Here is a 17,976-nt window from a genome sequence, read left to right as displayed (position 1 = left end):
CACTACCAAGGCCATGGCAGCAACAACGGAGGAATAAGACACCGTGGTCTCCTGCTTGTCAATGTAATCGTTTACCGAGCCCCCTTTGGGCCAGGACAGGTGCTGAATAAGTCGAAACTGCCCTTTCTCTTTCTTTGGCACTACCCCAACCGGGGAGACAATTAGCTCCTCCAACGGCCAATCCTCAAAAGGACCCACCATGCGGCCCTCGCACACCTCCTTCTCCAGCTTGCTCCGCACCACCTCCGGGAGCTCCCTGGCGGACTTCAAATTGTCAACCCACCTCCGCCACCTGGGCCCCTCATAACACAGACGGAATCCCTCCATGAACCCCAACCTCAAACGTTCAGCGGCCCCCGCGTCGGGGTAATCACGCAACGCCGCCACCAGCCGGTCCACCTTAACCGGCGTATGAGCCCTTGGGCCCAGGACCCTTATCACTTCTACCTGTCCCCGCTGCATGTTGAGGACCCGCCCGCTGACTGCCTGTCAAATCTCGCTGACCTCCTTTGATGTGCCCGCCGCACCCCAGCACTTCACCAGGGGATGACCAAATTTCCCGCAGCCAGAACACTCATGGCGGAAACGGCAATGCTCTCGCGTACACACCCCGTTGTAGTCCCAACAGGCATCTGCAACGCCAGACTGGTTTTTGGCCCCTGCCCCCACCCATCCCCGGGTGGGGCACCCCTGAAAGGGCTGATAAATTATAGGCAGCCTGCTCGCAGTAAACTTGGTCTTCTCCGACCCTGCCAACCCCATCGTATGTTGCCAAAGGTTGGTGTCCAACTCGCCCCATTTCGCCTCCAGATCCCAGGCCATACGCGCCCTGAACTCATCATACTGAGCCCAGGCGAAACCACCCCCCGTGATTTGGGCCTTCCGAATGACGTCCATGTATTTAAACAAGTACACCGATCGCTCTGGAAATCTTTCGCAATATACACTTGCGAAAATTAAGAAAGCCACCGTCCAGTTCTCTATCGTAAGAGGCTCCTTCGGCCTCTTCTGGAGTTCGTACTCCTCTTCTTTCGAGCCCTCCTTTGCCCGCACCTCCCGGTGAAGTAGCTTAAGGATCTCCACATACTCCCCTTTCCAAATCCGCTCCTTCGTGGCCATCATCAAATGGGCGCCCAGCGGCTTTGTAACCCCCATGTACGGTAGCTTCCTAATCTTCAGTTCCTTACCCTCCGGCTTCGCGATGTCCTCCCCCGTCGCGCCCGCGCCTGCCGATCCCGCCCCACCAGCAGCCCCGGCCACCACAGCCCCCTTTGCTCTGTCCCCCGTCAACCCCGGGGCCCCCTCCTTCCCTGCTACTCCCGGTTCCTTCCCCGCTGGCTCCACCAACACCACGTCCGGCCCCACCCCATTATCCGTCCCTTTCCGCAGCCAAACCCCCCTCCCCCCACCCCAACAGACACCAAACGCGCAGCGGCCGCCATTGCTCTCGTACTTGACACCAAGAAATCCACATTTCGCTCTCCGCCGCACCACTCCATAGACGCCGACCTCTGCTCCCAGCGCGATGTCCGGGCCGTCCTCTCTCGTTGGCACCGTGACATCTGCAAGACACTGGAGACACCATTATTCTGCCCCCTCCGCCCTCGCCATCCCTCAACTCTCCTTCCTCCAAACTGTCCTCATCATCCACCACCTGCACAGAACACGCCCCATACGCCCTTCCTGTCGGCAGTGCCGACTGCCCCCTGCCAGCAATATTAAAAAACACGCGCGTATCGCTCCTCCAAAGGCGAGACTCCCCAGGCCGCTGGTGCCCCGTGGGTGCTGGGGTCGACGAGCCCGCCTCGGGCCTGCTTGTGCTGGGCGCAAAAGGATCCCCGCTGGTACCAGGCTCGCCACGGGAGGCTCTGCCCTCCTTTCGCCTTGGCGCCGCTGGGCCGTCCCCAGCCCTGCCAAGTCAGGAGCCCCTCGCCGCTCTTCTTCCTGTAAGAGAAATGGCTGGACTGGTGTGCTGGGTCCCTCACTCAGCCTAAACCCCGACCCCCCTTGCCTACACTCCATCCCCGGCACCCCCGTCCCCCAAGACCCCTCCTCCTCCCTCTGCTCCCTCTCCCACCTCCCCCTCTCCTCCTCGCCATCGCTCCACACCAGACCCCCAAAACCTTCAGCCCCGTCGTTGGACCATGCCCTGCCATCCCCCCAGTCTCCTGCATCGGAAACCCTCCCCTCTGACACCCTCCCACGACCATCCCCCCTGCCCCAAAGACCCCGGCCCCCCAGCCCTTCCTGCGCCCCCGTGCCTCACTTATCCCCTCCCCCAAGACTCAAACATGTCCAACCCCTCCCAATTCCCCCCACTCCCCTCTGATATTAACAGAGGGAACCACTCCCCTGCCTTCTCTCGCTCCCTCCCCACCCCCTTCCTCCCCTGTACCCCCACCTCCGCCAGACAAACATCTTCAAAAGCCCCCATCCACTCATGGCCCCCATACCCCCCCTTGCCCCGGCTCCCCCGCCACCTGACCCCCCTGCCGCTCCCATCCTTCACCCCCTACCCCCCGGCCAGCGCCCCGGGAGATAGGGGGCACTCCAGGCCCCCTTTCTGACTCCTCTTTCCACCCTTCCCCCATCTCTGGGGCCCCCAACCAGCCCCTCCCCCCTGCCCTCACTCCCTGAACCTCACCCCTCACCATCATCTCCCCCCCACGGAAACCCCGCACTCCTCGTGCCGCTGGGGGGACTGCCCTCCGCCCCCCCTACTCGTGCCTGCCATCACACTTGTGGCCCCACCTACCCCCGCCGCCCCTCACAAAGCCGCCAGGGAAGAGCTCATACCGCTCCCCCGCTTGCCTGTGGCCTTCTTCCCCGCTCCACCCGCCCCAGCAAACGCCTCCCGCCCTTCCGCGGGGGGAGCGCAATTCGCGCTGCCCCGCCGCGTACCGCTCACTTTCTCGCCCGGCCTCGCACTCGCTCCAGAGCCCGCCATCCTAGCAGCGGGAGAAGTGCTCTTCGCGCCTCCCCACCGCATTTTCGCTGCCGCCCGTCCCGGGCCACCCCAACCGCCCCCAGGGTACCGGACGAAGGCACCACCCCCGTCCCAGGCCCTGGCGCCGGCACCGTCAAGGCCGCCCCCAAATCAGCGGGGCGGCAAGTCTTAATCACGGGTGCCGCTCCCGGCTCCCTCCCACGCCAACTGCCTCCCGTGGCCCCCCGCCACCCCGTGCCCCCCCGCCACCCCGCGCCCACAGGTCCGCCACCCAGGGCCGTGCTCGTTCCCTCCGCGCGGCCCTGGGACCTTACCTGGAGACGCGCCAACTTCGGCGGCGGCGAGCAGGCCAGCACGGCCACCGCTGACGCGCTCCGCACCGGGTACGCCCCCCTGGGGCCCCACAAGGAGGTCCATCCGTCCTGCCTCACTGAGCACCGGGCACGCCCCCCCTGGGGCCCCACAAGGAGGTCCATCCGTCCTGCCTCACTGAGCAGGCGGATGGCCTCAAGAACACGAACATCTTCAGACGCCATTACTGCCAGCACAATAAAACACCAAAGTTGAAAGCAACCGCCAAACTACGCCAGACAAGCCAAGACAAAAAACCTAAACTGCCAACACTCCCAGCCACCAGGTTACCAAAACTTAAAATGGTCGCTGGGCAAGCGCAGTGACCACTCAAATACCCTTGGGCTGTAAACTTAAACTTGGGCTGTCTTTGGGCTATCCCAAAACAGCCCAACAGCACAAAATGGCTGCTGCCATCTCGCCCCCCACCCCCTCCCAATCTGCCTGGGGGGCAGACCTCGAGGCCCGGCTGCCCCCCAAAACCCCCTTCTACATCCCACCTCGCTTCAGGTTTCCAGATTCTGCTCAGATGGATACAGTGCAGTAAACACGAAGGAAACACACCAAAAATATTAAAGGGGCAGTGATGTCGTGCTCTCTCAAGGTGTTAGAGCATCGGAATTTAAGGACACTGAAAGAAAGGTTCAAAGCTCGACTCCAGGAGCCCCCCACATGATTAATAACACGATGTTCCTAAAAGCACAAACCTGGACCCCAAATGGGGGTGAAAGCGCCGCACAAAGATTTAATGACCCCTAAAACATGTCAACAAACGTTTAAACAGCAATGCGAACGTCGATAATACAGTCGGTATGTTGTCTTTTGGCACAAAGAGAGATGGGTAAGAGAGGGTGACAGCACTTTCCCAGCTTGTGCCGCCATTCAATTTCCAGGACATATGCACTGAAGCCACCAAGAGGTCCACACAGCCTGACAGCAGTAGCCACCACAAAAGATGGCCTTGTTAAATGAGGAAAGAAAGGAATGCAAACTGTCTCGAGGTGATTACTTCAGCAAGAGGCAACTATGGCACAGAGAAAAAAACAACACCTACCTCTTAAGTCTGTGCTTCACCACAGATTGCCCTCCAAGTGTTCTATGTTGGTGGTCAGCCACCGAACACCAAGCTACTTGCCCCTTCACAACGATAGAGTCTGAATCACTGGAGCCAGAACGAATGGTGTCTGTACCTTGTTCAGGCTTGTCGGAGAAGAGAACGTTGGCTGCGATCCCTTCTTGTACCTATTCAGCTGTAACAAGGAACTAAGGTTAGCGCTACATCAGCAAGCAACGCCCAACACCAGCAGACCAATCCCACCCAGAACAAATTCCTTTATAGCAGCAGCGCAGCCAGAACATTCTTTTAACATAAATCTTCTACCGTGTAAGTATGCAAGGTCACACAACGAATTCTCCTGCCTCTGCTTTTTATGTGTCATACAGAAACAGTATCACATTGCAGGGATGCAGTGAGAAGTAACACATACAGAAATACAAAAATGAACGCAGTCAACGCTTTCACAAACGCCATGTGTTTTTCAAGAAGTGAAAACGAATCTGAGGGTAGACAAAACCTGTAGCTAAAACCTAACAAAGCAACTTCCTCTGGACTACTCGGAGGAGTTCTGTGCATCCAAAGTCAGATTTGCACTTTTGTGCTTTTTGACTGTAATGAATTTTAGACCGATATTTGTAAGCATGTGCACATTGCACATGTTATGGCATTACATTTCATGTGCACTTGGGTAAACGTCTGTGGGGAGAGGAGGTTTAAATGCAAAAACGACACCCACCTGCTCCTATGCTCTATTTTCTTTTTTTAAGTTTAATCAGCTTTATTAAAGTCAAAAATGTATGATAATAAATAGATCTAATAAGAAGAATATAAGACTAATAAAATATTCATATTTACAAACATGAAATACATAAAAGTTGTTTATACTTTTATACAGTCTAACGGAAATAGGGAAAGGTACAAAAAGGAGGGAACGGAGCAATGGCAGTATACAATTGAAGATTGAAAAGTTCATGTATTGAAATATGAAAAAAGACTTAATAAATAGAAAAAATACAACTAGTAATATAATACAAATTCGGTATATTGCAAAAAACAGAGAAAATTACAATTTACGGAGGTTTAAAATTTTCAGAACGAGTAAGAGTTGCATGTTTATTAACAGAAAAACTAAAATAATTAGTTAGTGACTTCCAATATAAGTCCCTATTAACATGCGGTCTACACAAAAAAGAAAAAGACACGTCTAACCTATGTTAATGACAAACATTATTCCACCATGCTATGCTCTACTTTTCTAACAGACGTTCTAGATTTAACTTGAAGATATGAATCAGGCAACAATTTAAGGTTGTAGAGGGTATGGACGCGAGCTTAACTTGAGCAGGGGTTTGCCAGGGCTCTTCCCTGAACATATGAAAAATGAAATACCAGTATTTGTAAAGCTCACAATTACCTCCGAAGTGGTGTCCCGGCGCTGAGGCGTCGACGCAAAGATTAAGCAAGCTATTGCCCTGAGTCACATGCTGCTGGGCTAACCTGCCGCCGGAGATCAAACTCTGAACCCTGTGTTCCAGAGTCAGGCACCCTGGCCGCTGCACCTATTGGAGAGAGCCATGATTCATTGAAGTGTGTGCAGTCATTATTGCCCTGTACAGGGCCCAGACTTTCATACATTTTGCTTGAAAGGAACACTGCTTTATTTAAAAAACAAATTAGACTACTACCCAGTCAAAACAGTAGTGTCACCAGAAGTGCTCAAGCCCTCACCTGGGTCCTGCCACACCATGATGCATAAATAGCAGCTGGCTCCTCTGCAAAAGGCTGATTTGAGCCATGGTAGGCCAGCCTAGCACAATATTTCCAGTGCGCCTCCCGCTCACTGTTCAGCAATATGTGACGGGCTGTCTTCTGTAGAAAAGGCTTATCCAGAGTTACAAGAAGGAGTTGTCAAGTTGACTCATGCAGGTCAGACAAGTTTTCGATCCAGCCATGTCTTTTTATTTAATTCTGGCACTTGTAGTTTGTTTTGAATTATAAATGCTCGACCACAAAAAATACCAGAATACAAAATAAACAAGCATTTACAATGCAATAGGTCTTGCATTTACGTCCCTCTAGTTTTTACGACACGTACACACAGTGGTGTGTGCACGTTTAAAATAGATATCGCAACCAAAGTGAGCACATTTAAAATACATACTGCAACGAAGCAGAGCATCATAAAGAAAAATGCAGTTGCTCTACTATGTTGCAGAGTGTATTTTAAACGTGCACGTCATATATTGACCGGACGTAAGAAAAATAAACTACAGTGCTTACAGCTGAGTATGCCTGTGCAAAGGATATGGTTAAGTTAGGGAGATGCAAGAAAGTTCATGCAGAGACATTGAAAAGGGGGTACTAAAGAGGAAAGGGATGTGATGTGATACTCAGATGGAGGATTTCAGAAAGCTGTGGGGAGTAAGAAGGGTGTAGACAACTACTTCATTGACAGACCTAAGTGATGTTTATTTCACAGTCTCATGTTTTCAGAGTTGAAGCATTTTCGATCCAACTGAATCATTGTTACTTATTTACCTTTTTCCTTTAATCCGTTGAGTGCTGCTATGCAGTATCAGCACAGGTCATTTAGCAACTACAGAAACTGGGTGCAACGTTCACAGAGGAAATTATTACAATGGCTTACATTCCAGAACTGAAAGCCTAAAACAACTCAGTACGTTCAAACACACAACAGACTGACTTTCAATTTTTTTTGCAAATGTGACATTATCATACATGCCAACATTTTAGACCTGGAAAGCAGGATATTTTGGAGAAAACAAAATCTGGGGATTTATTAGCTTTATTGACTTATATTGAAGCAGAGGCGATTTTAGGAGCAGATTGGTTTAGAAAATCGGGAGTATCCCGCTAGAATCTTGCCTACAGGTATGTAGGCATTTTATTCTCCATGTACCACAACTATGTATTACACGAAATGTAGGTTTGCCAGCAAAACATGTCAACCTGTCCCGTCCTTTAATTTATTTTGTTATGTTTGTGTGTAGTCTTGATCACACACCAGGTCAATGATCACAGAGGGAGATTATGGGGTCTTACATTATCTGAACCTAAACAGTGAGGCAATCTTTATTTATAACCCGACTGTGGCTCCGGTGTCAGTCACACTGGTGACATAGTATAGTATTGTGATATAAGCAATAAGGAAAAATAAAGACACTAAAGACCAAACCTGTATCCTGGTAATACTTGGGGGCTGTGGCATAAGTGAGACACAACATCTGGCAACACAAAGTTGGGATCCATGGTCTTCCATGATATACAGAAGAAAACTGCGTGCCAGGAGCCCATCCACCTGCTAACTAAACGAGATGCCGGGAACCTACCCCAGTCACACGAAGAAGAACAGAGCCAGGAGCCCACCTTGGTCTGTCTGCCAAAGAAACTCGATGTCAGGAACCTACCCCGATCGCAGGAACAAGAACGGTGCCAGTAGCCCACCCTGGTCCGCATGCTAAAAGAAATCCAGCATGTTCAGGAGACCACCCCAGTTGCACTGAGTGAAGGAAGGCGGTAAGAGCGCCCCCGCCACCACCCGCCACCAAGTGGTAGACGCCTGCCCACAGCTGACCCAAGAACAGAGAAAGCCCTGTGCCTCCTGTGCAGATTTCGATCAGAAATCTCACGAGAACTTAGTGACCTTCTAAAAGTCAGGCAAAACTGGGCAATAGCAAGCAGGGAAGACTGTGAATTTTTTTAAAACAAAAACACTGGAAACACACAGAAAGTGGAAATATAAAGGAAAGACAGCCAAATAAAGAGGAAAATAGTAAAGTTAACCAGGAATTTAACCACTTCCGCGCTCATGAAGAGCTCAGCTCGTCATGAGTGACGACGCTCGTACGCTCATGGTGAGCTGAGCTCGTCATGTAACGCGGCTTTTTTAAAAACGCAGCGCGCAGCGGGAAAACCGCTAGCGCGCATGCGGTTAAATAAAGAAGGAAAGGCAAGCATAGAAAAAAGGAGCTGGCCTGCGCAACACCAAGCATGACGGAGGAAGGAAACAACAGCACCACAGCAAATGTAATTTTCTGCAGACCACCACTATTTAGCCCGTTGGATTTACAGATGAAAGGCATTTGCTGGGAGAGATGGATCAGGCAATTCGAACACTACATGCATAGCACATGCAGAAAGTAAATTTACCAGCAAAACATGCTTGTTTATAAATTTTGTGGTAGAAGAAGTTGAAGACCTGCTGGTAACAATCCCTTCAGAACAGATCAACATATAAAGGGCTGATGAAGTGCCTCACTGGCAAGTTCGACCCAAGAGTAATGTGTATTTTGAGAGATACACATTCAACACCACATGCCCAACTGGAAGAGGAATCCCTTGATGACTTCGCAAACTGGTCGGATTCTGCAAATTCGATACATTTGACAATGAGCAGCCAATACAACTGAGCATCATCGAAGGCTGTAAGTCAGTGGGGTTTCGTGTCCGAATGCTAAAATAAACTTACACATTGGAGAAAATGCTAACACTGGCCCGTGCAGAGGCCAGAGCAACAGTCCATTCCAGACAGATGGAAAACGGGCGAGCACGGATGGTGAAACAGGCAAATTCCATGGCTGGGAATCCCTGAACATGTGACAAAATACCGCCGCCCCAGAAGCAGAATTCGAAACTGAGCGAGTTAGACCAGCAAAATAATGAACAACGACACACAGGTAGGCACAGCACATAGACACACAACAACGCAGTTTGTCAGATGGAGCAAATCTGCAAGTGGCAGGGAACGGCTGTATCTGATGTCAGACATACCAACACAGGGTTGCACACCCGAGCACATCCAACTGGTAGACAAACAACAGACAAAGAAAACAGCAACGGTGAACATCGAAGTAGGAAATCGCAGCACATAATTTGGACTAGACACTGGTGCCACTTGCAACATCATGTGCATGTCAGAATATGAAAGGATGAAACAGAAACCAACGTTATCACTGTCCACTGTTGATATCTTCACATGGGGCTCAAGGAAACCAGTGGTGAACATGAGGAAGTTCATAGAGACACTAACATACAAAGAAAGATCGATTGATGTTCTATGCAGAGACATCCCAGCACTGTGTCTACTAAGCAATATCACCCCACAGGTGATGCATTTCCTAGCAATGACATATCACATGTCAGAGTGACACAACATCCTGAGAGAACACCCCGCAATACTACATAGAGTAGGAAAACTGAGACACACACAAATAACGTTACACATCAATGAAGCAGTCAAGACTGTGGCTCAGCATCACCGAAGAGTGCCCATACACCTGCAGCCACTGGTGAAATAGGAGATAAAAAGCTTACTGGTGCAAGACAGCATAGAGCCGGCTGTAGACCAATTCCATGGGTATCTCTGATGCTCGCAGTACCCAAAAAAACACTTCAAAAATGCAAATCCCTAACACAGCAATTGATAGGGAAAGGCACCCAGGGCCTCATTTAAATGACATGATCATCTGCCTCACTGGTGCCTGTCGATTATCAAAGCTAGATCTGTGCAAAGGGTACCATCAACTGGAGCATGATCAACAATTGCAATACATCACAACGTTCTCCACTCACATGGGTCTGTTTTGCTACAAGCGACTCAGCTTTGGAATATCATAGGTGGGCGAAATTTTTCAAGAAACAGTGAGACAGGTGATCCGGCCTGTAAAGAACAGCTTAAACTACAGAGACGATATCTTGGTTTTCAGACTCTCAAGTGAGGAGCACAACAAAGCCCTAAGAGAGATCTTCAGCCAATTGGAACAAGCCGGCCTGACTTTAAATGAGGACAGATGTGAGCTGGGGAAGGGAGAACTAGTGTTCTTTGGGCACATCTTTAAAAAAAAAAAAGGAATGAGGCCAGATCCCAGCAAAGTAGAAACACTAAAAGAAAGACCTCCAGCAGATGTAGCAGAAGTGAGGTCCTTTCTTGGACTAGTGAGCTACTGCTCTCGATACTTAAAGGACTACAAATTTCTCTGGACCGTTGAATGCAACAGGGTGTTTGAGGCCATCAGACATGCAGTCACAGCAGTAGATCACCTCGCATACTTCATACCGTCGCTATGCACCGAGCTTACGGTTGATGCCAGCCTAGTGGGGCTTGTAGCAATTCTAACACAACACATGCCCGGAAGAGACTCCCCCTAGCAAATTGTTGCGTATCGGAGATAGAAGGGCATACTCGCAACCAGAGAAGGAAAGCTTAGCAGTAGCATGGGCGTGTGAACACTACCACATGTTCATATATGGAAAACCGTCCACCATTGTAACTGACCACCAAGCACTAGTAACAATATCTGGAAACCCAAATGAAACATTCCACCAGGAATTGAGAGATGGGGAATAAGACTGATGGATTATGATTTCAAGACAGTGCACATGTTTGGAAAGGAACACAACCCAGCCAACTACATGGCACGGAATCCTTAACCACAGGCAACAGAGAACATGTCCATGGTAGAAGAGTACCTAAACTTTGTTTAAGACAAAAGACTCCCCCTCTAATAACAATTGAAGAGCTGGAGCGAGAGACAACAAGTGTTGCCACACTGCAAGCAGAAAACAACAACACAACAGCAAAGATGGAGACACGTAAACAAGCAGTCCTATGGGAGAAAGAGTAAGAAGGAAAGAAATGCTATTGTTCAAAAACATGCAAGAAGAGCTATTGTAAACTGAAAAATTAGTTCTACTTAGAGGAAGACTAATTTGGTGCATGAGTCCCACAGAGGCATAGTAGCAACAAAGAAGATTCTAAGGAAAAAAGTATGGTTCCCAGGCCTGGATCGACTAGTGGAAGACACAATAAGGAACTGTCACCTATGCCAAGTAATGGGGAGGGCAGCAAAGCAAGAACAACTATACATCTACTCTCCGGGGCAGTGTGGATGACATTGGCAGCTGATTTCTATGGGCCGCTGGACACGGGCAACTACTTGCTAGTAGTATTTGCTGAATACTCCAGATCCCCCATTGTACGACAAGTATCATCAACATCAGCCACAGCAACCCTACTGATATTAGATGACATATTTGCAGCAAGAGGCTCCCAACAAACAATGAAGACAGACAATAGGCCACCATTCTCGTGAGAGGAGTCGCAGATTCATGGCCTACCTGGGCATCCACCACAGGAAGGTAACGCCTCTGTGGCCCCAAGCAAATGGCATGGTAGAACGATTCATGGGAAACATCAAGTAAACAGTCCAACTTGTTTTTTTCGAATTATTTTTTTCCTCATATCATGCAAAGGTGAGATATAGAAAGATCAGGATCCCATTCAGGCAAATTTACCAACCCGAATCATTCTCGACTCTCCTGAACTGTGGAGACCTTCGTGATGTGAGGTGGAATACTGTCTTGAATCTCCAAATTCTTTGGGGAAATCACTAGTGATACCACCACTGTGCCAGATCCAGAATTTGTTATTGCAAAGCGAGTAATCATTGGACTTCCCTTCCTGCCTTACCCTTTTCTCTTTAAATACTCTAAGAGTTATTCTTATCCCATACCTCCCAGAACTTCATCCGTTTTCTTCCCTCTCTGCTCAAATACAACTTCTTAATCTTTCAAACTGATGTCAACCATCGATTTACTGTTGGAGGGGCTTCTATAATCCATTTTCTGCACACCTCCCATCTGGCGAGTAAGATTAATACAAACAGAAGATCTTTTTGCCTATTATTTAAGAGTAAAGGGTCCCCGTTACCATTCGTCACTCCAAAAATAGTTAAGTCCACGCTTACCTCTATGTTTTGTCCCATTACTTCATTGATCACCTTATCCACTTCGGACCAGAATTGCTGTAATTGAGGGCACTTCCGGAACATGTGTGTGTTGTTTGCCTTTATCTCTCCACATCTTGGACAACTTTTCGCCACATGTTTATTTATCTTGGTTAACTTTCCTGGCGTCCAGTAAGCCCTTTATAGTGTAAAAATATGATTTTTCCTAAGAGGTGCACATTATATAACACGCCAAAGGGTAATCATAGATACTTGCCTAACGTGTTGGAGATCCCTCAATGGGAAGTCTTTCTCCCAGAGCTTCATTGGGAGTGTGACGTCTTCCTTCCCTGCTAGAATTAAAAGCCAGTACCATTTAGATATCTTCTTCTTGGTGGATTCCTTCAAATCTCTTCCTCTGCATCCATCTTTTCTCCCAAAGCTTTTTCCAAGTTCTTAGTCCAGCTTGTCAGCTGGTTATATTTGAGCGTTGATAGTTTCCCATCCGTGCTTTTTTCAAGAGATTCCCAACTGACCAATCTCCCTGCTTGTATCAGCTGACCCCATTTTGTTATGCCTGCTTGTTTAATGGGAATCGCTAATGTGTCTTTCAAGCATTCTGGTGTGTCTGGTGGTCCCAAATTGGTGCAAAGGTGCTGTAGTAAGGTATTTGTAATATTCTTCTAATCTGATGCCAGCTAATGCAAGCGGTGCATAGGACCTTTAACTTAACTTTTTAAAAATATTTTGGGGCCCAAATTTGTATAAGTAGAAGTTGCCTGCTAAAGTTGATTTGTAATAGGAGGAATAGGAATGATGTTCTTTAAGTAAGACTCTAAAGTTTGTAAATTGGAAGGCTCTGAATTAAAACAAAAGGTCTGGACTGGCTATGCCCCGTGTTCTTTTTTCCTGCATAGTTTTTTCAATGCTATTCGTACACCTTTTGATGCCCAGATGAAACTATTCACCTCGCTTTGTATTTTCTTGAACCATTTTATCTTGAATTTCAGAGGGATAGTGTTAAAGATAAAAGTTAATTTGGGTAATATCATCATTTTTATTGCATTGGATATTCCCATAAAGGACAATGGGAGTCCACTCCAAGTTTTCAAGAGTTTCCTAGCCTCTTTCACCTTTATGTCAAAATTAGTTTGGGCCATCTCGTCAATATCCTGTAACATCTCTATTCCTAGATATCTAATTCTGTTTTTTGTTGAGGGGTGTGGGAGTGGGGAGTTCCATTCAATGATTTCAGTTTTTAGGTGGTTAACTTGGTACCATGAGACTCCCCCAAAGTCATCTAATAGTTTAGTAATATTGGGTAAAGATATTGTGAGGTTGTTTGTAAAGACCATCAGGTCATCTGCGTATAACACCACTTTTTTCTACCATCCTTGAAATCGAAATGTAACAACTCCCTGTGATGTTCTTATGGAGTAGGCCAACGGCTCATTATTTAAACTGAATAAAGATGTAGAAAGTGGGCATCCTTGACGCGTGCCTCTTTCAATCCTGATTTCTTTGGTCAGGGTTCCATTTACCAGAATTTTTACCACTGGAGACTTATAGATATTCATAATCGCCTTCAGAAATTTTTCACTTTAATTGTATTTGCTAATTACCTTACAAATGAAGAACCAGTTCACTCAGTCGAAGGCCTTAGCGGTATCAAAGTGAGGATTGCAAGGGGGTGTTCTCTTATGTGGCTATATCAATAGTTTCTATCAGTTCCTGTGTTCATTCATGTAATTGTCTGCCTTTAATAAAACCTTTTTGATCATTGTGGGCAAGCTTATCTGACGCCCGCCCCAGTCTTGTTGCTAAGATTTGTGAACAGATTTTATAATCATTATTTAAGTGGGAAATGGGTCTGTACGATTCACATCTCATAGGGTCTTTCCCTGGTTTCAACAGTGGCATCATTCCAAGATTCAGGAAACTTTAAACCATTATAAATGATCTCATTCAGCAGAGTCATAAACATAGGGCCCAGTAGGTCCTTCAGGTAAATGTACAACTCATTCATGAGGGCATCTGGGCCGGATGCCTTCCCTTTATTTAACCTCGACCTAAACTCTGTTAACCTCTTCGAATGTTACTTCTGCGTTGAGTAATTCCCTATGTTCTTCTTCTAGGTTAGGGACTGTTATTTTCCTTAGGTAGGACTCCACCTGATCCTTGGAAGACTCTAGTTCTTCTGTGTATAAAAACTGTGTGAGGAGGGACTCGCCGATGTATCCCCATGGGCGGAATCTCCCCGGGAGCAGCCCCATGTTCAAGGGAGTCGGGACGGTGAGTGAGGGTGTAACGGGAATTGGAGGGTGGAACTCGGGAGGGACGCCTGTATATCAAACCTGCTCTCCCACAAGTGGTGTCAGAAATGGGATTGAAAGGCAAAATGGAGGCCGCTCTGGAGAAAATGGCAGAAAACCAAGAACACCTGGGGAAAGTAATGGAGCGCTTCCTGACTGTGGTGGAAGAAGACCGTGGTAAATTACAGCAAGTTCTGTCAGGACAAAGCCAAACCCACGGGGTAGCAATGGATAAACTGACAGAGTCCTTGGGACAGCAGAGAGGTCCTACCACCCTGCCCTCAGTGGTTTTACAGAGATATGTAAGTGGAGAACATCCGGATTTCTTCTTTAACAACTTCGAAAAGATGGCGACTGCAGCATCCTGGCCTGCTGATAAATGGGGACAATATTTAGGGCCTCTATTATCGGGCGACCTACAGGCTGCCTATCAAGCTGTCACAATACAAGGGGGTATTGCATATGCAGAAATAAAAAGGTGCATCATGGAACGACTAGGGATCGACGATGAAACCTACCGACAGAAACTACGACAAATGAAAGAAGGACACCAAGAGACACTCAGAGCTTTGTACTTTAGAGTGAAGGACATGGCGGACCGCTGGTTGAAACCAGCCACCACTGATAAGCACGGAATTATGGCCAAAATATATTTGGAACAATATTTGTCCTCTCTACTTCCCCCTATACAGAAATGGGTACGCCTGCAGGCTAATCTTACCCTTGAGACGGCGGTAGAAATCGCTAGTGCATATAGTAGGGCGCAGGAATTGCAGAGAGGACGAGATGACTTTTCTGGGAGAACCGGAGGGCCAGTACCACATCGTCCTTCCCGACCACCAGTGACTAAGAAACCAGAACCTTTGACCATTGTGCCAGGAACCCCAGTATTTAGAGCTCCGATGGGTCCACAGTGTTTTCAATGTGGTGGTATGGGACATATTGCTCGATTTTGCCCACAGAAAGAGAAGGAGGAACCAATGGAGATTGGGATGGCTCGTAATTATTATTGTTCCCCTTCAAAAAGAACACAATCACCCTATCATTGCGTGGTTTCTGTAAATGGTCAACAAGTAAACGCCCTAGCAGATACTGGATGCCTACATAGTGTAGTTCGACCCCAAGATCTGGGTTCTAACATTGGTCCCATTGTCGGCACGGTCGCTATACGGTGTGTACATGGAGACACCAAACCTTATCCTGCTGCTCAGGTAAACATACAACACCCTAGAGATACAGGAACCACCTTGACCGTCGGTTTAATACCCCGACTGCCCGAACAGGCTATTCTTGGAAACGATCACCCAAAGTTGGTACAATTGTTACATGATAAACCTACCCACGAGGAAGAATGGTGGTCCACTGCCCCATTTGCGCAAGAGGAAGGAAAATAGTGGCCAGTTGCCAAAATACGGAAAAGTAGACGACAAAGGAGAGCGGAGAAAAATAAGAACCCTTTGGTACTACCCGTGTTCCCGGATGAAAACCCCTGGGAAATGGATAGGAGCTTTCATGCGGCCCAACAAGAAGATCCAGTTCTACAGGAAGCCTGGAATTAAGCATTAGAAGAGGAAGATCCTCAACATGTAGGTCCTTATTTCTTTAAGAAGAATGGCTTGTTAAACAGGAAAGGAAACCCTGCACAAAAAGCCCAATTGTTGATACCTGGTCCTTTTAGGGAAAAGGTGTTGTATTTAGCCCACAGCCACTTGCTCGGGGGACATTTTGGGGCTGCTAAGACAGAAAAACAAATCCTAGAACTCTTCTATTGGCCTGGGATTTATCAACAAGTGAAACGATACTGTCGAGAGTGTCCCGTATGTCAGCGCAATAGTAGGTACCACCCACCCAGAGTTCCCCTACAACCACTCCCTATTATAGGTGAACCATTTTGTAGAATAGGAATGGACATAATAGGGCCTTTGCTACCATCCCGTAGCGGGTGTAGATATGTCCTTGTTATGGTGGATTACGCCACGCGTTTTCCAGAAGCCCTACCACTACGTAGACCAGATGCAACAAATATTGCTAAAGCTATGATTACTGTTTTTTCAAGAGTAGGTTTCCCAAAAGAGATCCTTACTGACCAAGGGACGCCTTTTGTGTCCCTACTAATGAAACAGGTGTGTTCCCAGTTAGGAGTTAAACAAATACGGACTTCGACTTATCATCCCCAGACGGATGGATTAGTCGAAAGATATAACACCACCATAAAGACCACATTAAAAAAACTCCTTGCTTTGGAATCCAGGAAATGGGAAGACATGCTACCCTTAGCTCTGTTTGCTATTAGGTGCAAGGAACAGAAAAGTACCGGATACTCACCATTTGAATTATTGTATGGTCATAAACCATGTACACTGTTAGAGATGGCTCAAGAAAGGTGGGAAACTGAACAACATAACTCCAAACCTATCACGGAGTATGTGTCTAACTTACGTACCCATTTGGGACAGATAAGGGCTATTGTCAGAAATAACCTAGAGGAAGCCCAGATAGCCCAGAAGAAACAGTATGAGAAGGGAGCTAAAGAAAGAACCTTCCAAGTAGGAGATTCTGTGCTGCTAATGATGGCCTCCTCTGACCATAAGTTGTTAGGACAATGGCAGGGTCCTTATACTATAATTGACAAGGTCACCCCGGTGACATACCGCATTGAATTAGACCCAGTCAGACACGTCTCCCAGATATATCATGTTAACCTATTAAAAAAATGGGAGGGTCCTATCCCGACAACCGTGAACATGGCACGGGTGACGGCGACCCCATTTGACCAATGTATAGATCCTGATTTACCCGGTTCCCTACGAGAGAGCCTGTCACAAGTTTTGCAGCCTTTACAGGATACTTTTTCCACCTCTCCAGGTAGGACGACCTTTATTGAACATGCGATAAAAACTTCCCCAGGGAAGCGAGTGCGCCAAAGACCATATCGCATTCCATAAGCACGCAGACAAACCATACGTGAAGAGATTCAGTTACAAATGGATATCATTGAACCCTCTATGAGTGAGTGGAATTCCCCAATAGTCCTAATTCCTAAACCAGATGGGTCGATACGCTTTTGCATCGACTTCAGTGAAGCCAATAAAATTTCATAATTTTATACATATCCCCTACCCAGGGTAGATGAAATGGTGGAAAGAATAGGGCAAGCCAAATACATTAGTACCCTTGATCTCTGTAAAGGGTATTGGCAAATACCCCTGCGTAAAGAAGACAGAGATAAAACAGAATTCACTACACTCGATGGGCTGTACCAGTTTAAAGTTTTACCCTTTGGATTGCATGGAGCACCAGCAACTTTCCAGAGAGCAATGAATGTAATTTTACAACCCCATGAGAAATATGCTGGTGCATACATAGATGATATAATCATCTATAGCGAGACCTGGGAACAACACCTATGTCATCTTTCCAATGTGATACAGGCTCTAGGGAATTATGGATTGAAGATAAATCCTGCTAAAAGCCATCTAGCAGCCCAAACCGTCCGGTATTTGGGCTACTTGTTGGGAGAAGGAGTGATTAGACCACAAGCTTCCAAACTAACAGCAATAACAC

This window comes from Lissotriton helveticus, chromosome 5_1 (genome assembly GCF_964261635.1).
Source record: "Lissotriton helveticus chromosome 5_1, aLisHel1.1, whole genome shotgun sequence".
NCBI lineage: Eukaryota > Metazoa > Chordata > Amphibia > Caudata > Salamandridae > Lissotriton > Lissotriton helveticus.
This window is presented reverse-complemented; position numbering follows the sequence as displayed.